Source organism: Strigops habroptila (assembly GCF_004027225.2).
Source record: "Strigops habroptila isolate Jane chromosome 13 unlocalized genomic scaffold, bStrHab1.2.pri S16, whole genome shotgun sequence".
Lineage (NCBI taxonomy): Eukaryota > Metazoa > Chordata > Aves > Psittaciformes > Psittacidae > Strigops > Strigops habroptila.
The window spans coordinates 7,009,553-7,027,073 of NW_022651054.1; the positions used below are offsets into that span (position 1 = coordinate 7,009,553).

A 17,521-nucleotide genomic window follows, 5' to 3' on the forward strand; every position below is an offset into this window, starting at 1 on the left:
CAAAAAGACTGGGGAAGTGTAGGAACTGTGCAGATTGGTACAGTCTTATGTTTAACTGCATATAACAAAGTCACTTTACCTTAATTACAGTGTTAAGGTTTTGCAAATCATAAGGAATGAGGTGATTATTCCTGCGTAATGAACTGAGCATGAATTCATGAAATACAGCATGGGTTTTTCATGTATAAAAAGTACATCTCTTCTCAGGGCAAACTTGTATCTTGTTGTTCTGACACCAGCTTACACGCTTGGCAGATCTGAAATACTGTCCCAGCTCCTCCAGCCTTCAGGTGTGGGACAAGCCCATTGGGACATAGCAAAAGCAGGAGGCGAGGGAATTACTCAGTGCTGCTCTGTATGAGGGGATCAGTGGTTTTCCCTTGACAAACCCTAAATGTCATGTAAGATGCTATCTCTGATCAGGAGTGGTTTTCTGGCCAGGTGAACAGGATCTGTTGCTCCCAACTTGATTAACATGGAGAAGGCTCGTCCTCAGGCATATAACAGATGCATATGTGCAAATCCACGCCTGATCGGAACCCTGAAGCAATGATATAATCCTTGGAAATTAGGTCTGTTCCCATTTACACAGAGACCTTTTTTTATTCCTATGGGCTCCCCTGTTCCAGACAGCACGTTCAGCCATCAGTGGAGGAGTTGACAGTTTATTCTGGACAGGAATCAAGTCTTTGAGGAATAAGCAGTTATTTTAACCAAATGCAAGCTGCTGGACTTGTTAAAGGAGGGGCTGAATGGCTGGGGCGTGGAGAGGGAGAAGCTGAGGAATTCAAAAGCCTTTGCAAGTGAGGGGTGAGCAATGTGGTACTGACAGTCCCTACATGGCTCTGGTGTCCAAACTGGAGTCCTCTGTGACTGCAGCACCTCCCCGGGAGCTTGCTGTGATCCAAAAACTGGGCAGGGTGCATTGAGGAAACAACCCACCTAAATATGACAAAAAATACAGGGCGTGTCCTTCTGTTCTATTGTCCTCCTTGAATGTGGTTTTAATTTCAGTTTCAGTGTGCTTAGGGGAGCTGTTAAGGAGAGCAGGCTGTGGCAGAGGCACATGGGCAGGGACAGGCTTCTTTGTGGAAGCTGGTGTTTGATGGCAGGGGAGAAAAGAAGGGAAAGAGGCAGGGAAGAAGAGTGATTGGCTGGGGAGGAAGAGAACTATGGGGAGCTGAAGGGCTGGATTATTGTGGAGAGGTGGAGTGGGAAGGTCAATACCTAATGCAAGGAGGATGTCAGGATTTCAGGATGTGGCTTTGCCCATGCTCCCCAGATATGAACCAGTTAACAAAGGTGGCTACCAAGGCCAGGAGTGTAAGTGGGGGCACATGGATGATGGACACTTAGACACAAATACAAATCTACCAACACACTTTTTTTCCTTGGTTCAGAGCTGGGAGCCAGCAGATATTGCTGAGCTTTGAGTGAGTGCTGCCTGGGGGTTTCATGGACTTCTGACCTACTGCTGTGTGAAGGGTTTGCTCTGGGAATTGTCTTCTGTTGGCCAGAATGAGGTATTAGGTTGTTCTGGTGCTTGTTTTAGCATAAAAATAAACCCTATGGATGGTGCTAAAGTGTGAATGGGATATTGAGCTTCATATTTCTGCATTTAAGCAGATTGCAAACAGCTACTGTTCAGGAGGAGCTGGAGGTGTGAGAGGTTTATCCATCTGCTCCGGGCTTCTGGCAGTATTTCTGCACCAATTACATCCCCGTTAGAAAACAACCTAGGAGGAGTTGATGCCCCTTGAGCCCCTTGGCATCTGCAGCCTTGTCATCCCAAGGGTCTGTCTGCTCAGCTCTTGAGCACTGCTGAGTTGAGCCACCAATGAATTAGAGCTCAGAGGAAGCTTATGGAGGTACTTGACGGGCAGCTGCAAGGATGTATGTTGTGACCATCCATTCTGGCTTTTTTAAGGGCATCTGTAATGTGGACGCTGCTGCTTGAGGCCACGGTGTATGGGAATTAGGGCTTAGGGGTTAAGGGGAGCCGGGGTGGAAGGGCACTGCCTCCAAAGACAGGTCTGGGAAAGGGCTTCTGCAGCAAACCAAGCAGCCTCTCAGGGATGTTAAATAATGAAGCAACTTACTAAAATAACATTGTTAACGTGCACTGGGGGAAGGATTCTGAGAAAGATAAATGGGGAGTGTCCACAACAAAAAGCTAATGAAAAATACTGTCTCATTGCATTAGGTTGTGTAACCACATACCGGAAATAAATGACTACAGTTATTTCTTTGTCATATAATGCTATGAAAACTATGCATTTTATAGCAGTATTTGCATGAAAGGGATACCAGTGCAGTGCTCCATGTAATTATGCATGGGGATTAGAGGAAATTCTGAAATTATAGTATACAGAGGTACATTAGGTTTTTTTAGAGACTTGTTAGGATGAAAGAGTGGGAGCAAAGTGAAGCGGTTTATTCCTTGCTTGGGTTTTACTTGGTGTATGAGGGTTATGGCAGCCCCAGAAGAGGAGTTCCCTGCCCATGAGAGGTGCTCCAGTGTGCTTGTAAGGGTCAGTCTCTACCAAACACTCAGCAGCAGAGACTGGAGACAGACAGCTCTGTGAATACGTTTGGAGGCAATTTTCTCTCATGGATAATTCACAAGATGTAATTATCCAGGCAAAGAGAGCTGATGGCATGAAACCCGTCTAAACTACGGCCTAGTCTCAAACTGGCTCCAGGCTCCTGCTTTATCCAGTAATTTCCCTGCAAGAAATAGTCTCTCTCAATGCCTTGGAGGGATGCTGGTTTAATACCTGGATTCTGTAACACATCTTCTTTTGTATTTTTTCCCCCATTAACATTTAAAATCCTGATGCACAAAGATACCCTCAATCTCAGCACTCACTTGTGCATGCATTTCACAGCTAGACTTCCCTTGCCAGGCTTACAGACTTCCTCTGACTGCCTTTGCCCAGAAGATAAAATTGTGATTACAGCATAATGTATCATGTCTAAATTAGTTCTCACAGACGAGGCAGACAGTAAGTGACATTTGAAAGGGTCATCATATAGATCCTGATCTTCATTGGCATGAGCTCTTGCAGAGATGTTTTGATTTCCTAGTTCAGATGGTGTTAATGAGTGTATATAAATGAATACATGCTTGCATTACATACCTGGCCATGCTTTGCTCTAGGAGCTGTAGCCAGGATTTATCCAGTTCTTTGTTATTAATGATATACATTGATCAGAGTTTACTGTGAGTCCAGAAAACCTGTGCATCAACAAAATGGGAGAAGGTTGACACTTCCCACATCCTGTGGGAAGTCCATAAAAGGTCTTTGGAAATGCTGTGAAATTACACATGGATGGACTTGGGGTATCCCAGGGGAGATCCACCTTCTCGTGTCTGGGAATGATTTGTTTCCCACTGGATAGAACGTGAGTTTTGGGGGGCTTCCTGTGGTCTGGAGCCTGTCCAGCGGTGCAGCACTGGTGAGCTGTGAACTTCAATGCCAGTGGTTTCTTCTGCCTGACTTACTTAGTTCATGCTGCATCAGGTTTTGCCAAAAAGCAGCTTTGGAGAAATTGCTGATATCTGGAAGATTTATAGCAAGATGTGCTGATTGTGCTTTGGTTGCAAGACTCATGATTTATAATTACATATGTGAGATACTGATGGCTCCAGGGGTCTGATTCAGGAAAACAATTAAATGCACTCTTGCATCTGTGCCTCTTCAAGAAGCCAAGCAAGCAGATAGCGCATATTAAGCAGCTTTGAGCACGAGGAACACTTACCTGAGCATGGAAATTGAGGTTGTCGTGCTTTTCTGCTGGCAGCAGTTCACGTATCCCATCCGAGAGAAAAGAAACTTGAATCTTTGTGGCTTGGTCAGGGAGTCCATTGACAGTGCTGTGACCCCATTGTTCCCAAATAATAGATTATTTAGGATAGAATGCAACAATAGATTATTTAGGATAGAATGCATTTCCTGACTTTCTCTTTGTATTTTCCACACTTGGCTGGGTGGATCAGTTGAGTCCAACAGGCAAAAGCATTGCTGAATAGCTCCATTAGTCAGCACCCTTCTGTAATGTGTTGGGGCTGAAGGACAAGTCCTCGGGTGACTTCAGAGATGACAGAGATGCCTCTTTCCAACCCTGCAGCACTCGGGATACCAGCTGGAAAGCAGCTACCAGGTTAAATTGGACTTTGGATGGGGCTTTGCTGCAGCTGTTTTATGTGGTACTTAATCTTTACTGCTGTTGGAAGACAAAAGCTCATTTAATTACTATTAAGATCACTGTGAGGAGGAAATCGGTTTTGAGAGTTATGGATTGTAAAAGAACAGAGAGGCTGTTAGGTTTGGGGGTTTTTGAAGATGAAAATAATGTGAATTGACCCACCCAATTACCTGTTATCTCAGCCTCACAAATGTTAATGGATTTGCTCTTGCAACGTACTTATGAAAGAGCAAACTCTCATCCCCGGTTGTGTAAATGATGCAGAGGTTGAGATGGAAAGAAACAGAGGGGATTTAGGTGATTGAATACAACACAGGAGTGGAGAGAAGGTGCTAATTCTACTGCTTAAGAAAATGCTTGCGGTGCTTAATGTAAACTGTTCCCTCCGTCTTAAACTGCAAATGGTGTTGAGGTCTACCACTGTGGTTGCTGGGCATTTCATTTGACGTAACACCAACACCACAGGGATATTGACAAGGGGCTATGGGGGACAGGACAAAAGGGAATGGCTTTAACCTGCCAGAGGGGAGATTGAGATGAGCTCTTAGGCAGAAGCTCTTCCCTGTGAGGGTGCTGAGGCGCTGGCACAGGGTGCCCAGAGAAGCTGTGGCTGCCCCATCCCTGGCAGTGTTCAAGGCCAGGCTGGATGGGGCTTGGAGCAACCTGCTCTAGTGGCAGGTGTCCCTGCCCGTGGCAGGGGTTGGAACTGGATGAGCTTTAAGGTCCCTTCCATCCCAAATCATTCTAATAATTCTATGATTTAACAGTCTGCAACATCTCTGGGATGCTGGATGCCTTCTGATAAAACTGGCCAAGTACTCAGATGTCGGTGAAACTATTCATAACAGTTTAGGCAAGCCTGTAAGTGTGAGGCAAGAGCAGAATTTCCTGCGTTTCTGTTGGTTTGTCCTGAAAAAGCTCAAACACTTTAGAAAACAGTTTGTACAAAATGCTGAATACTTTTTAAATCAGTGCTTCCTGACTGCAGCAACTACAAACTGCAGGAAGATTCCTGTTTCTGTATGAACACAGTTGTAAAATGTTCTTGCTCTTCTGGTGTAGCTGCTTTGGAAGTCAAAGAGAAAGCTGATTTCCATAGAAGCCAGACGTGGGGTGCTAATGATAACTTGCATTTGGAAACCTCACCTGGTATGTCTGAGGAGATGCTTGTATGCAGGTGTTTGCTTAGAGGGATTGGATGTGTGTGAATGTCACAGCTGCAGAGCCTCATGGAGCTCTTTCATGGCTTCATATAAAATTTAAACCAAAGAAAAAGGTAAAATAATGGTAGTGATGAGCATTCTCAGTCTCTAAAGCTGCTCAAAGAAAGCAAAGCTCTGTGTTGACCACCCAAATGCTTTCTCTTCCTTGAAGTCTGATTCTTCTCTAAGCCTTATACTCACTGTAGTTGCATGTCCAGGGGTCAGCATCCTAGTGTCAGGTTTATAGCAGAGATCCTGGTGGCCTTGAAGTATGTTGGACCAGACCTCAATCCAATGTGGGAACATTACGGATGTTCTTCCACAGGCAAGGTTTTGTTGGTGCTTCTAGAAAGTGAGCTTCTATGTGTAAATATCTGAATAAATCAAACCCCATCCATCCTTAGTGTGGTTGCTGGAGACTTGTGCTTCCAAGTATATGCCTCCTAAGGTCTGTTCACTCTTGGGTGACACAGAGATTGGAGGTCTCTGAAAACTTGAAAACAAGCTACCAGGAGAAGAAATGGAGAGAGGGTTTTCATCAGCTTAATTTGGGGCAGTCTTGTTTGGGCTCAGTCTCTAGAAGAGGAAAGATTCAGGTCAGAATCATGACATCAGTATCTTTGTCATCCATCTCTGGATTAAATTAAAACCATCAAGTTCTTTACCAGTGTCAAAAGTACTTTGACAAGAACCTTTTCAGTTGTTTTCAGTTTGAGTTTTCCTTTTAGTCATGGCGGGTTTTCGTGATTGTTTGAGGCCACAGATTTAAAAAAATACGTATAATTGACTTCCTTGATTTTTATTTTAAAGATATTGAGGAGAAGTGAACCTCAACCCACTGTACAAAGTGATTTTCACTAATTTTAAGCTCTTAAACCTCACAGTTTCCCAGTGGTGTTCCCTGTGGACATTTTGAAGCTCAGCTTGCTGGTGTCATGCCTTTTTATGATGAATTCTTCATCTGATCATTTTTAGTGCTACATAATTCAGTGCAAAGCGTAAAGAAGGGGGGTCTAACAATTTGAGATAGTGTCAGATTTTATCAGATGAACAGATTTATGTCACCTCCTGAAAAACCATAAAGCCTCTGCTGAGGGTGCAGCAGAGATTTAAGCATATGGAGCTGGTTCATGTGACGATCAATGTCTCCATGTCTCTTAGTGCTGTGTCTTGTTTTAGTTGTTTTTAATTTTCCTAAAACTGTCCTTGGGATTGCAAATGTTGGCTGGTATGGACACAATGGAAGGGACCCCTATGGGCTTGTGTTTGGCTGGTTGTGCCAAATGGCCTGGAAAAGGCAGTATTTGTGTGCTTTTTAGATAGACCATTTGGAGAATGGAATGGGATTTGGGTGTGGTATTAAGTAGCTGCTCAGAGAAGGTGTGTTCCTGTTGGGGTGGGGGGCCCCCATCCCTTGATTCTGGAGCCTTCAGGCCAGCTTGGTGCGGATTTACCCCCTCTTGCAGCCAGGAGCCTTTCACAGCCTTGAGTTGGGGGCTTGTTTTCATTGAACCCGCTGCTCCTTGCCAAACTGAAAGTGTTATTGCAGGTAGAACTTCAAATCCTTCTTCAAGCACCAAAGTTCAGCAGGGTTTCTTCATGAAAAGCTTTTAAATCTGGGCGAGAGACAATTAGTGTGGGCTGGTCCCTTCAGGAGGTGAACAGAGGGTGCAGGGAAGGGAGCAAGTCCTTCTTCCTGGAGGGAGTCATCGCTTATAGCTATAAAATGTTAAAGTAATCCATTTCTGTAAAGCAAGCAGCCTGGCCATTCTGGAAGCATTTGTCTTTGCTTTTTTAAAGTTTTGCATAAGAGAAGTATTTTGATTAAAAAGAAAAAAGAAAAAGCATGCTCCTGATTTAAAATAAAATAAATAAATACTCTCACTGAGAGAACTTTTAATCTGAGCCCAAGTCACAGAAACAGCCTTTATTGATGTCAAAGTTGCTTTAGAAAAGGAAAGAGTAAACAGGATTTGGCCTTTAATTTGTGAAGGGTTTTGATTTTTCTGACGCATTAAAGAGACACAAAAGATGGGTGTTGAATTATTGAACAATTGCTAGTAAACTTAAGCTTCAGGCAGCCTGTTTTCCCCGAATAATCTTATGAATAAAACCAAAACAATCTGGGGCAACACCAATATACAGAGCTCACATCCCGCTGACTGAATTGTTTCAGAGTAGTCCATGAAGTGGTTTTGCAAGTCAAAGCCAACTGGAGTCTTTTCTGTGGTCTGTTTGCACTTCCCCGAGGAGAAAGCTACCGCTGATGGATTATACAAACGTCTTTTCTCTCTAAATCCAACATCGAGGGGAAAATATGCAAAAAGGAGTTGGGGGAATTTGGCACTTGGAATTTCTTTTTTCTTTGGCAGATGGCATTTAAGTGATTTATTGGCCAACCCCAATCTATTCTCATTAAGAAGCAAGTGTTTAATGACTTTGGAGGTGGGTATTCAAAACAAAGAAGTGATAATCGAGCCGATTGCGCTTGGTGAGAAAACACAGCAGCCCGTCATCAAACAGACTTAAAAGAGTGTTTGGAGCAAGTGCTGAGGGCTATGATTTTCTTTCATGTGCACTTTAATTCACTGTCCTTTTCAGTCAGTGGCACATAAATAGGCATAGTTTAAATTAAAAGGAAAAATAGATCCTTATTATCATATCCATTGGTTGAAGCAAGACGTGTTTGATGCCTTGGGAGCTCCCAGCTGTTTGGGAGCACAGGAGGCTTTTATAAACTGCCCCACTCTCTCCATGCCCAGAGCACTGACTTGCTGTTCTGTGTTGGATAGTCTAAATTAAATCTTCTCGAGGTTACATCTCTAAATGCTTTCATTGTGCTTGTAAAGCATGTTCACGTGGGTACGAGCAGCAGGCTTGAACATCGGGTGCTTAATGGGCAAAACATATCTCGGGGGTTGTCCATTAAACCCAGGCTTGGCAGGCGCAGGGCAGGAGGCTGCGGTCATGGCTTGATGTGCTCGCTTTGACCATCTGCAGCAGTGCAAGTGCCCCGTCTCTGTGCTGGCGAGCCCTGGGAGATTGAGATGAGATCTTAGGCAGAAGTTCTTCCCTGTGAGGGTGCTGAGGCGCTGGCACAGGATGCCCAGAGAAGCTGTGGCTGCCCCATCCCTGGCAGTGTTCCAGTGATCCAGAGGGACTCGTCGTTCCCTAGAGAGAGGGAGGCTCACGTTTGCAAGTCTTTGTTCGTTCTTCCCAAAATCGCTGTGTGGAGGGGTTTTGAAAGAGCTCATTCATCTGCTAAGCATTGGATTGCTGTCTGCAAAGGCAGCAGTCCATTCTGGTACCATCATTGCTCAATTTTTCTTTGCAATTAGAAAACCCATCAATCATTTCACAAATGTGCACCTTATAATTGCCTTCTTACGCTCCCTGTTTAGCATCGATGTTCTTGTCAAGTCCAGGCCTGGGAGAAAAGAGCATCTGACAGGTTTCCCAGAGCTCGGCAGAGATTCTCCATGAGCGCAGTTTCCATGTGGGATTTAATGACCATGTGATATCCTGTTTCTGGCTTCTTTGTTTAGGGAAGAGAAGTTCTCTCTTTTTTTTCTCCTGTTACAATGATAGAGGTGTGGGAAGTCTCCTAAGGCAGGTGCCAAGGAGCAGTGTTGTGCAGTCTTCACAGTGCACACTTCATGCAGGCATTAAAAGAGTTGGAAAACTGCAGGATCCAGGGGAGGTGTCACTTAGGAATCTGAAACTGGTGGCAGCCCTAGGTGGGACTGGAGTTGAGCCGTTGTATGTGTTGAGAATTGTGGCCAAAACAGAGGCAGAAGCAAAGACTGGCACCAAGGAAGGGTTTGAGGGTGCAGCTGGTTGTATTTTGTTCCATGTTTAGAGGGAATTGGGAGGTTCCTGGTGCTTGGTGGGCTGCATGCGCTGGGAGAGACAATGAGATTTGGATATGAAACTGTTCATAGTAATTCATGCAGGAGAATGGGTGTGTTAGAAACTGCTCTTACCTGTATGTGTTTGCACAGAATGACAGGCTGATTTGGGTTGGAAGGGACCTTAAAGCTCATCTAGTTCCAACCCCCTGTTAATTTGGTTTAAAATGGAGGATGAGGTGGCTGAGTGTAGCTCCCCTGAATATACTTCTCTTTTCTGGTATAGCTGCAACTTCCACAATGACTTGGGATGTCTCATTGCATTTCCTTCTTTTTTCCTAGTGAAGGAAATGTATATGAGCAGTTCCTAACCAATGTTGGATCAACCCAGTGCTTAGGCTTATTTCTTTGCTTCAGTTGACAGCTGTGTGGGTATCATTTCAGCAGCAGTCAGAAAATACAGTGAAGAACTAAACTGCACCAGCACTGGCTTTTGTCTTTTCTTTGTCCATAGGAATCTGCACTTGTAAGTTTGTCACCATTTCCAAGAGGGGAAAAAAAAAAAAGTAGTCTGTTTTCTTTTAGATGACAAGATTCGGTGAAGGTTTTTCACCTTCCTCTGAGTGAATTTCAGGACTCAGGTCTGCCTAACCTGTGTGGTATTTTGTTTCTTTGCTTTATAAAGCTCTGTGTTCACTGGTCAACAAATGTAATGTTTCTGCTGTAATATTTCTGGTGACAGCAAATGTGGTCGTAAGGAGAGAGAGGCACAGGATATGCACAGAATATAACTGATGGGGAGCTGAGCTCTGACTGGAGAATGCTCTAAAAATAAAGTGGAAAGTGGAAGGAGAGGAGAGATTCCAGTTACTTTTGGAACAGAAATGAGGCGATGAGGGAAGCAGATGGCTGGCTTGCTGCTGGCCACAGTGGATTGTTCAAGCTGATTTTGGGATGGGGACTTGCAGTTATTGCCAAGTAATATCACTTGGGCATTCATGAAGGCAAAGATAATAAAGGATTTGTAGTTTTACTGGACTGTGGCACCAGGCTGATGGCCTCGTTGCATCTGGGACAGCAAAGCTGCGAGCAGAAGGGACTCTTAGTGCTGCATGCGGTAAAGTACTTATGGTCAAGATTCCTATGGAGGTCTTGATATAAACCAAGGAACTTTGCAGGCCTATTAGTTATCATACAGCAGGGCTGTATGATAGAGGCACATTTTCCATTTCAGCAAGGAATAGCCTTGCAGGAAGACAATGTAGTATGACTGCTTTTTTTCCAGTGAGCAGTCCTCTGGCTGATTTATGACTAGCTTAGTCAAGGGATTCCTGCGTGCCTAGTAAAATGGGCTCATCTTTAACTTCGAGGGAGCATTTTCTTTTTATGCAGTAGTTTCTTGTTGTGCTTTTGTGCAGTAGACTTTAATATAGAAATAAATCATCAGAGCATTACTAAATTAAAAATAAGTATCAAACCAGGCAATGCTGCTAAGCCAAGGTTAAACTTGGATCAGGGGATCAGACTATAGTTTCATCAGTCTTTCCTCCCATTCTTTGCTTAATTTGGTACTTAAATGAACTTAATAACCATTTCAGAGCTATGTACACCCAGCTGCTTTGAAGAGCAGTCTCCTGGTCCTCATGTTCTTTTTTTGGATCACTCGCATCATTGCGCTAATGTGCTATAACCGCAGTCCTCAATGCCGCGATTTATTTGGATGCAAAAGGATTATGCTTGCTTGGAGCAGAGATCAACATCAAGTTTACCTGTCTTCTCTGTAAAATAGAAGAAGAAACGAAAGTGTTTTAAATCCATTTTAAAGGTTTTTGGTTGGGTTTGCTTCCTCTCCTGTCTGTCTCCTGGCTCACTTTTGGAGTGCTGAATTGACAGCATCATCATGGGAAAAACTTACCAGCGCTAGCAGACAACTCAGCACTTAACAGCCATAAGGGACAAATTGGCAAAGGTATATAGGTGCCTGATGATTTACTGGTGGTAGGGAACTTATAAAGGGCTGCCAGGACCATGTTTTGTTCCTCACCATCAGTCTAACCCAGGAAAGCTGAGCTGGTGTTTCGAACAGCTTTGCATTTGAGGAATATTTTGTCCCTTTCCAAGGCTCACCTTCAATTACTCTGCACCTCCAGTCCCATCAGTTAAATGAACAGGAAGGTATTTTCTTCCTGCTTTTCCTGTTTCTTTTACTGAAAGTGCAGTGTGGCAAAATACTCAAGCATGTTCTGAACAGGAAGAGCTAACCCAGGAATGTTCAAGTGGCGCTAAATGTGATACATGGCAAAGTACTTTGCTGAATCCTGGCCACTGTTTGCAATGGCTTCTGTACAGGTCTTTTTGCTATTTGTTTGCCATAATCTTGATCAGTTGTCTCACTGCCATTGCTAAACAAATGAGATGATAATTAGCAGAGCAACATCAGAGGAAGTTGATTTTCCATCTGTAATAAGGATGATGATAATTAAACATGCCTGACCTCATTGGAGTGAATATGAATCAATTAAAATTAAAGCTGGTTGGGAATTCTTTTTCTCCAGTGAAATTATTCAGCGAAAGCAAGAACAATATAACAAATCCTAATGAAAACCACCCTCAGTATTAAAGAATGAAAATGATGTGAGATTCTTCAGGGGTGGGATATTTAATGGTACCTCCACTGCTCTGCCCCAGCCTTGTGTAAGTGTCCATTTTGATGAAGTTTTTCATTTGAGGAAGGAAAACAAAAGAAGTCAAAAATCTTTTCAGCTGTTTCTGAAAGTGTTGAGCAAAACTTGGATCAAACGTGTGCAAATGCTTCCTCTGTGTGTGTGTCCAGGGAGGCCAATTCCACAGGCACTGTGGCCAACAGGGCGCATAAATTAGTTTTATAACACATTTTAATTTCCTATGCATGAGTGAACACAGCACTGGAGCAGTTTATTTTAAAGGAGGATGATTTATTAAAGGAAAACAGCAGACCTTAAACAAGAGGAGAGTTAAGGATGGAAGCCGAGGTTTGGTGCTGCAGAAGCAGTTGGTAACGCACTTGCCCTCAGCCCCAGCAGTGGTACCCGAGAGGGCTCCGCTGGAGTGCAAGTGGGAAAGCTCTGGGTTCAGTTCCTCCTTTTTGCCATTTTTCAAACATGAAATTCTTGTGAGGCTGTAGCCATTGCAGCCAAACCCACCAAGGGCTTTGAGGTTTGGTTTGTGAGAGCTGTATGAAACCTCTCAAGTGGCAGCAGCATGCAGCCGGGCTCAGTTCAGAGCAGTGACCTGAAAAATGAGAAACTAAAGCTTGTGTGGTCCCAGGTCAGTGTTCATAGAATCATGGGCTGGTTTGTGTTGGAAGGGACCTTAAAGCTCATCCAGTTCCAACCCCTTTCCATGGCAGGGACACCTTCCACTAGAGCAGGTTGCTCTAAGCCCCTGTGTCCAACCTGGCCTTGAACACTGCCAGGGATGGGCAGCCATCAACTAATGCTGAAATCTTTCTTCTTTTTCTCCTCTTTAGAAAGAGTTTTGTTTCTTGACTTTCCCCAGTAATTGGTGATACGGGGTGTGTGGTAATGTGTCAGTGTGGTGGAAGGTAGCTGCTGAAAATCTAGATACAGTCTCTTGTACTGGTTGGGGTTTGGCACTTGATGGCACTTTTGATGTGGACATTTTATGATTCAGATTCTCAGATTGTCTCATACCTGATAAATAACTATAACACTGTGTAATGTCTCTGCAAGTAATATTCCTGACCATGGTGTAAGCCATGTGTTGTCTCACTTGAATGCCTATGATGTGTAAAAAAATAGTGCTGTGACTTTTGTTTTAATACATGAGTTTAAACTTACATGTTTTCCAAATGGATTTTTTTTGTCCATGGCATCTTCCATGAACATGGAGAACCATTTCTGAGGGAAGACGCAAGATGCATGTCTGCTAGAATCAAAGAAATGACATGTCTTAGACTAGCAAATCCTGGGTTTGGTTCATTTTCATTTCCTCCTGGCTTTATCTCGATCAGGCTTCATTTCTGCAAGATGGGGCAGTTATAACCGAGCACAATGGGTGTGTTTTCTGCTGTCTTTATAGAGTTGGCTAAAAATGCAGGAACTGCTATCCACAGGTATCACATAAAAGGGTTTACTGGGGATGCAGAAATAGCCACAGGCTGAGCTCACATGAAGGCAGCATAAACTGCTAACTGGCTCTGTTTTGAACAATCCACTGTCCGTCCACATGCCAGCCCTTCTCTGCTTTCTTCCTTCATTTGGCCATGAAGCTGCACATAAGGCAGCTCTTCCCACTGGCTTTCCAACAGGGAAGAATACTTCCATGTTTCCTATAGGAAATTTCTAACCAGTGTTCTTTAGCACGCACCATGTGATTTGTTAATGTAAATGCCTTGGGTTCAAAGCCAGTCCCATAGAAGCAGCAGGGCTGTGCATGCTCAGCTCACATGGATAAACACCTTATAAGAGTCTTCCAATACCTAAAAGGGGCCTATAAAAAACCTGGAGAGGGGCTTTTGACAAGGACCTATAGGGACTGGACAATGGGGAATGGCTTTAACCTGCCAGAGGGGAGACTGAGATGAGATCTTAGGCAGAAGCTCTTCCCTGTGAGGGTGCTGAGGCGCTGGCGCAGGGTGCCCAGAGAAGCTGTGTAAGCTGAATAAGCATTGCTGCAGGAGTTGCAGAGAGACAGAGGATGCTGCGTCCTGAGAGGTGTGAGTCTAATCACCCTGCTTTGTACATGGTAGAGGAGGTTAAACATAGAATCATAGAATAGTTAGGGTTGGAAAGGACCTTAAGATCATCTAGTTCCAACCCCCCTGCCATGGGCAGAGGCACCTCACACTAAACGTGTTGCTCAAGGCTCTGTCCAGCCTGGCCTTGAACACTGCCAGGGATGGGGCATTCACAACTTCCTTGGGCAACCCATTCCAGTGCTTCACCACCCTCACTGTAAAGAACTTCTTCCTTATATCTAATCTAAACTTTCCCCTTTTAAGTTTGAACCCGTTACCCCTTGTCCTAGCACTACAGTCCCTAAGGAAGAGTCCCTCCCCAGCATCCTTATAGACCCCCTTCAGATACTGGAAGGCTGCTCTGAGGTGTCCACATGCACATATGAAGTGGATATTTGTAAAACATCCTAAATTTCACTGGATCTAAGGGCTATGTTGGGCGGGGGGCAGCAGCCTGACCAAAGGAAGAGGCTTAACATCAGGGCCTCTTACTGTTCATTAGGACACATCTTGGAAAGCAGTTCTCTCTTTTGCCTCTTAATTGCACTATCAAGACCAGTATCAAAAAGGCAGGATGCAAGTGACTGCTGCTGCCCAAGATGCTATTATAATTAGAGCAGTCCCTGAAACCTCATCCAAACTTACAATGTTGTATCAATTCAGGTTAAATTGGGAAAACTGAGCAGAAAAATTGCTGTCTGGTGTTTTGAGTGTTTTTTTGCCTCTCAACATTATCTGATAGCGGATCATTATGTACTGATGCAAAATGCCCACAACTAATGGCACAGCACTGCCAAGTAATGGCGGTGGGATATAAGAGAAGGAAATAGTGAGAGAAATTTTAATTCCTTATGCAGTTTTGTGAAATAAAGGTCAACTTCAGGTACACACTCGTTTCAGATTAAATATAATGATGTGTGTCTGCAGCCCAACTCTGCTGGGAATGCGTATCTGTAAGTTGGGGAGAGTTACCATGGAAATACAACAATGTCAGGGTTGCAGCACATTGCAAAGGGCTCGTGTGTCATGGCTCATTTTCCAGAAGAAGCGGAGAAGACCAGGAATTAGGAAAAAAACATCTTTAAATGTTTGCAGCAAGGCATGGCTGGGACCTTGCAGGGGCGGCTTCATAGGCAAATGCTGCAAGTCGTAAGTGCTTTGTGGGGAGAAGGAAGCTGGAAGTACATCTGGAATGGAGCTTTGTGACTTTCCTCTGCCTCAGTCATTCTTCCTCCTCCTGATGGCCACTTCCCAGGGCTGCCACTGGCTGCCCGGCACTGGACAATGTCCAGCAAAATGCCCGTGCTCTGGCTGGGCTTCACCTCACCAGGAGCAGCTCCATCCTCACCAGGATTCCTCTTGGGAATCCTGGCTCCTGCGCAGGACATGTCAGCTTCCCTCAGTTTGGGCCTTTCAAGTCTTTAGCAGCCCAGTTTAATTCCACTTGCTTTTCATTCCGCACTCTCTTGTTCTCTTTCATGGTGTGAAGGAAACCTCAGGTGTCTGTAGCAGGTTTGCGTAAGAAGAGTTCCTTCACTTGCAGAAATGTCCCTGTTCCTTTCCAAGTAGTTTGTGGTATGCCAAGTGGTTCAGAGTTATAGTTTGATCTAATCCTTTAATTGAGAATTAAATTGCTCACTGTTGTGTGAACTAACATGTCGCTTACTTTCAATTTGGATGAAGCAACTCATGGGTATTTCTCTCATTTTTCTGGTTTTGGGGGAGAATAATTTCTTTGCCATGCAAAAATAAATGAGGCTGCTAGACAAACAGCTTGGGTCTTTCTAGCTTCTCTTCAAGTAATTGTGGTGTAATTCAGGCTTCTCAAATAAGAGGGGAACAATAAATAAATGATTAACCTGTCTGTCTTTATAGTATGGAAATCTCAGTGTGTTTTAAGACAGTCCCATTTGCCATGGTGCGTAAATAGACGCAAATGCATATTTGAACATGGAATATAGGAATGGCATGAGAACCAGAGGATTTGATGCCAGGATCCGTGAGGGCTTGGGGATGGGGCTCGGGGCTTGCCATGCTCCCTATGCTCGTGTTGGTTCTCCCTTTTTCTGGTGTTGGAGTTTCTCTGTGGTACAGGGGCAGCAGCCCTGGTGGGGCTGGGCTTAATCCGTCTTTGCTCAGTGACTTTTAGGACTTGCACAGCAGTTGCAGTAGCTTGTTGTTTGCTAAGGACTGGTCTGTTCTGCAGAACCATTTGTAAAAGTAGAGAAATGATAGAGCTGACCTGCTCTTTGCTTTGATGTAGAAGGTAACGATGCTGATAGATGCAAACGAGTGCTGAGACTCAGACCCAGGATAAATTGGTCTGTTTTGTTGAAATGTGAGTAAATGTCTATGGAGACAGGCTGAGAGAGCTGGGCTGGTTCAGCCTGGAGAAGAGAAGGCTCCTTAAGGGGAGACGTTAGAGCAGCTCCCAGTCCCTAAAGGGACTACAGGAAACCTGGAGAGGGGCTTTGGACAAGGGCCTGTAGGAACACGACAAGGGGGAATGGCTTTAACCTGCCAGAGGGGAGATCGAGATGTGCTCTTAGGCAGAAGTTCTTCCCTGTGAGGGTGCTGAGGCGCTGGCACAGGGTGCCCAGAGAAGCTGTGGCTGCCCCATCCCTGGCAGTGTTCAAGGCCAGGTTGGACACAGGGGCTTGGAGCAACCTGGTCTAGTGGAAGGTGTCCCTGCCCATGGCAGGGGGTTGGAACTGGCTGAGCTTTAAAGGCCCTTCCAGCCTGGCCTTGAACACTTCCAAGGATGGGGCAGTCACAGCTTCTACAGGCAATCTGTTCTAGGTAGTGGGCAGATATCCCAGAGGTGCAAGTCTGAGCCTAGTTTGGTTTCTAAAGCAAAGTGGTGCTCCTTAATATTAAATTTCATTTCTCTTTTTCTTGCTGATGTATTTCCTTTAACAGCAAAGAAGGGCTGCAGAAGAAAATTGAGTAGAGTTTCTACTGAATTCAAAAACACTGTGGTGTTAAATATGGTTCTGAATAAACCTCCTTGTAGTCACAAATCAATTAATCTTTTTTTTCCCCTATGCGCTCCATCCGAAGGATTTACTTTTTCATTGAGCCTTTGCTAGCTAGTGCAGTGTACCTAATTCTTCACCTGGATAAATAACTAGTGGCATTTTTATTCTAAAGCAAACTGGCATTATCTTTCTTGCTGTGTACAAGCAAACGGAAAATAACCTTCATTCTCTTTATTTATTTATTTTCCCCAGAGCAACCTCTTGTGATTTGTGGCTTAGAATAAAGAAGAGTTCAGGGCTTGGCTCTGAGGAGCAGCGCAGTTGGCTTCTGAAGACAAGGGGTAATGTTGATGTGTTTGAGCCCTTTGGTTTGCCATCACCCCTTGGCTGATGCTGCACCATGGATTTTTATGGCAAGGGCTGTCCCAGTAGTTTGGATCAGATTTGGATCAGATGGGGGGGCAGAGGTGAGTTTGCTATTTTGGTGCTTGGAGCCTGCTAAAAGCTCTGCAATGAATTTAGAGGAGCTGCGCGTGGGCTCGTCGG

The 17,521-nt window shown here is 44.4% G+C and overlaps 1 protein-coding gene across 1 annotated transcript in view; it reads left to right on the top strand.

The window, feature by feature from the left end:
• The window catches only part of GALNT17 (polypeptide N-acetylgalactosaminyltransferase 17), a 194,561-nt gene that overhangs the window by 80,226 nt on the left and 96,814 nt on the right, over window positions 1–17,521 (top strand).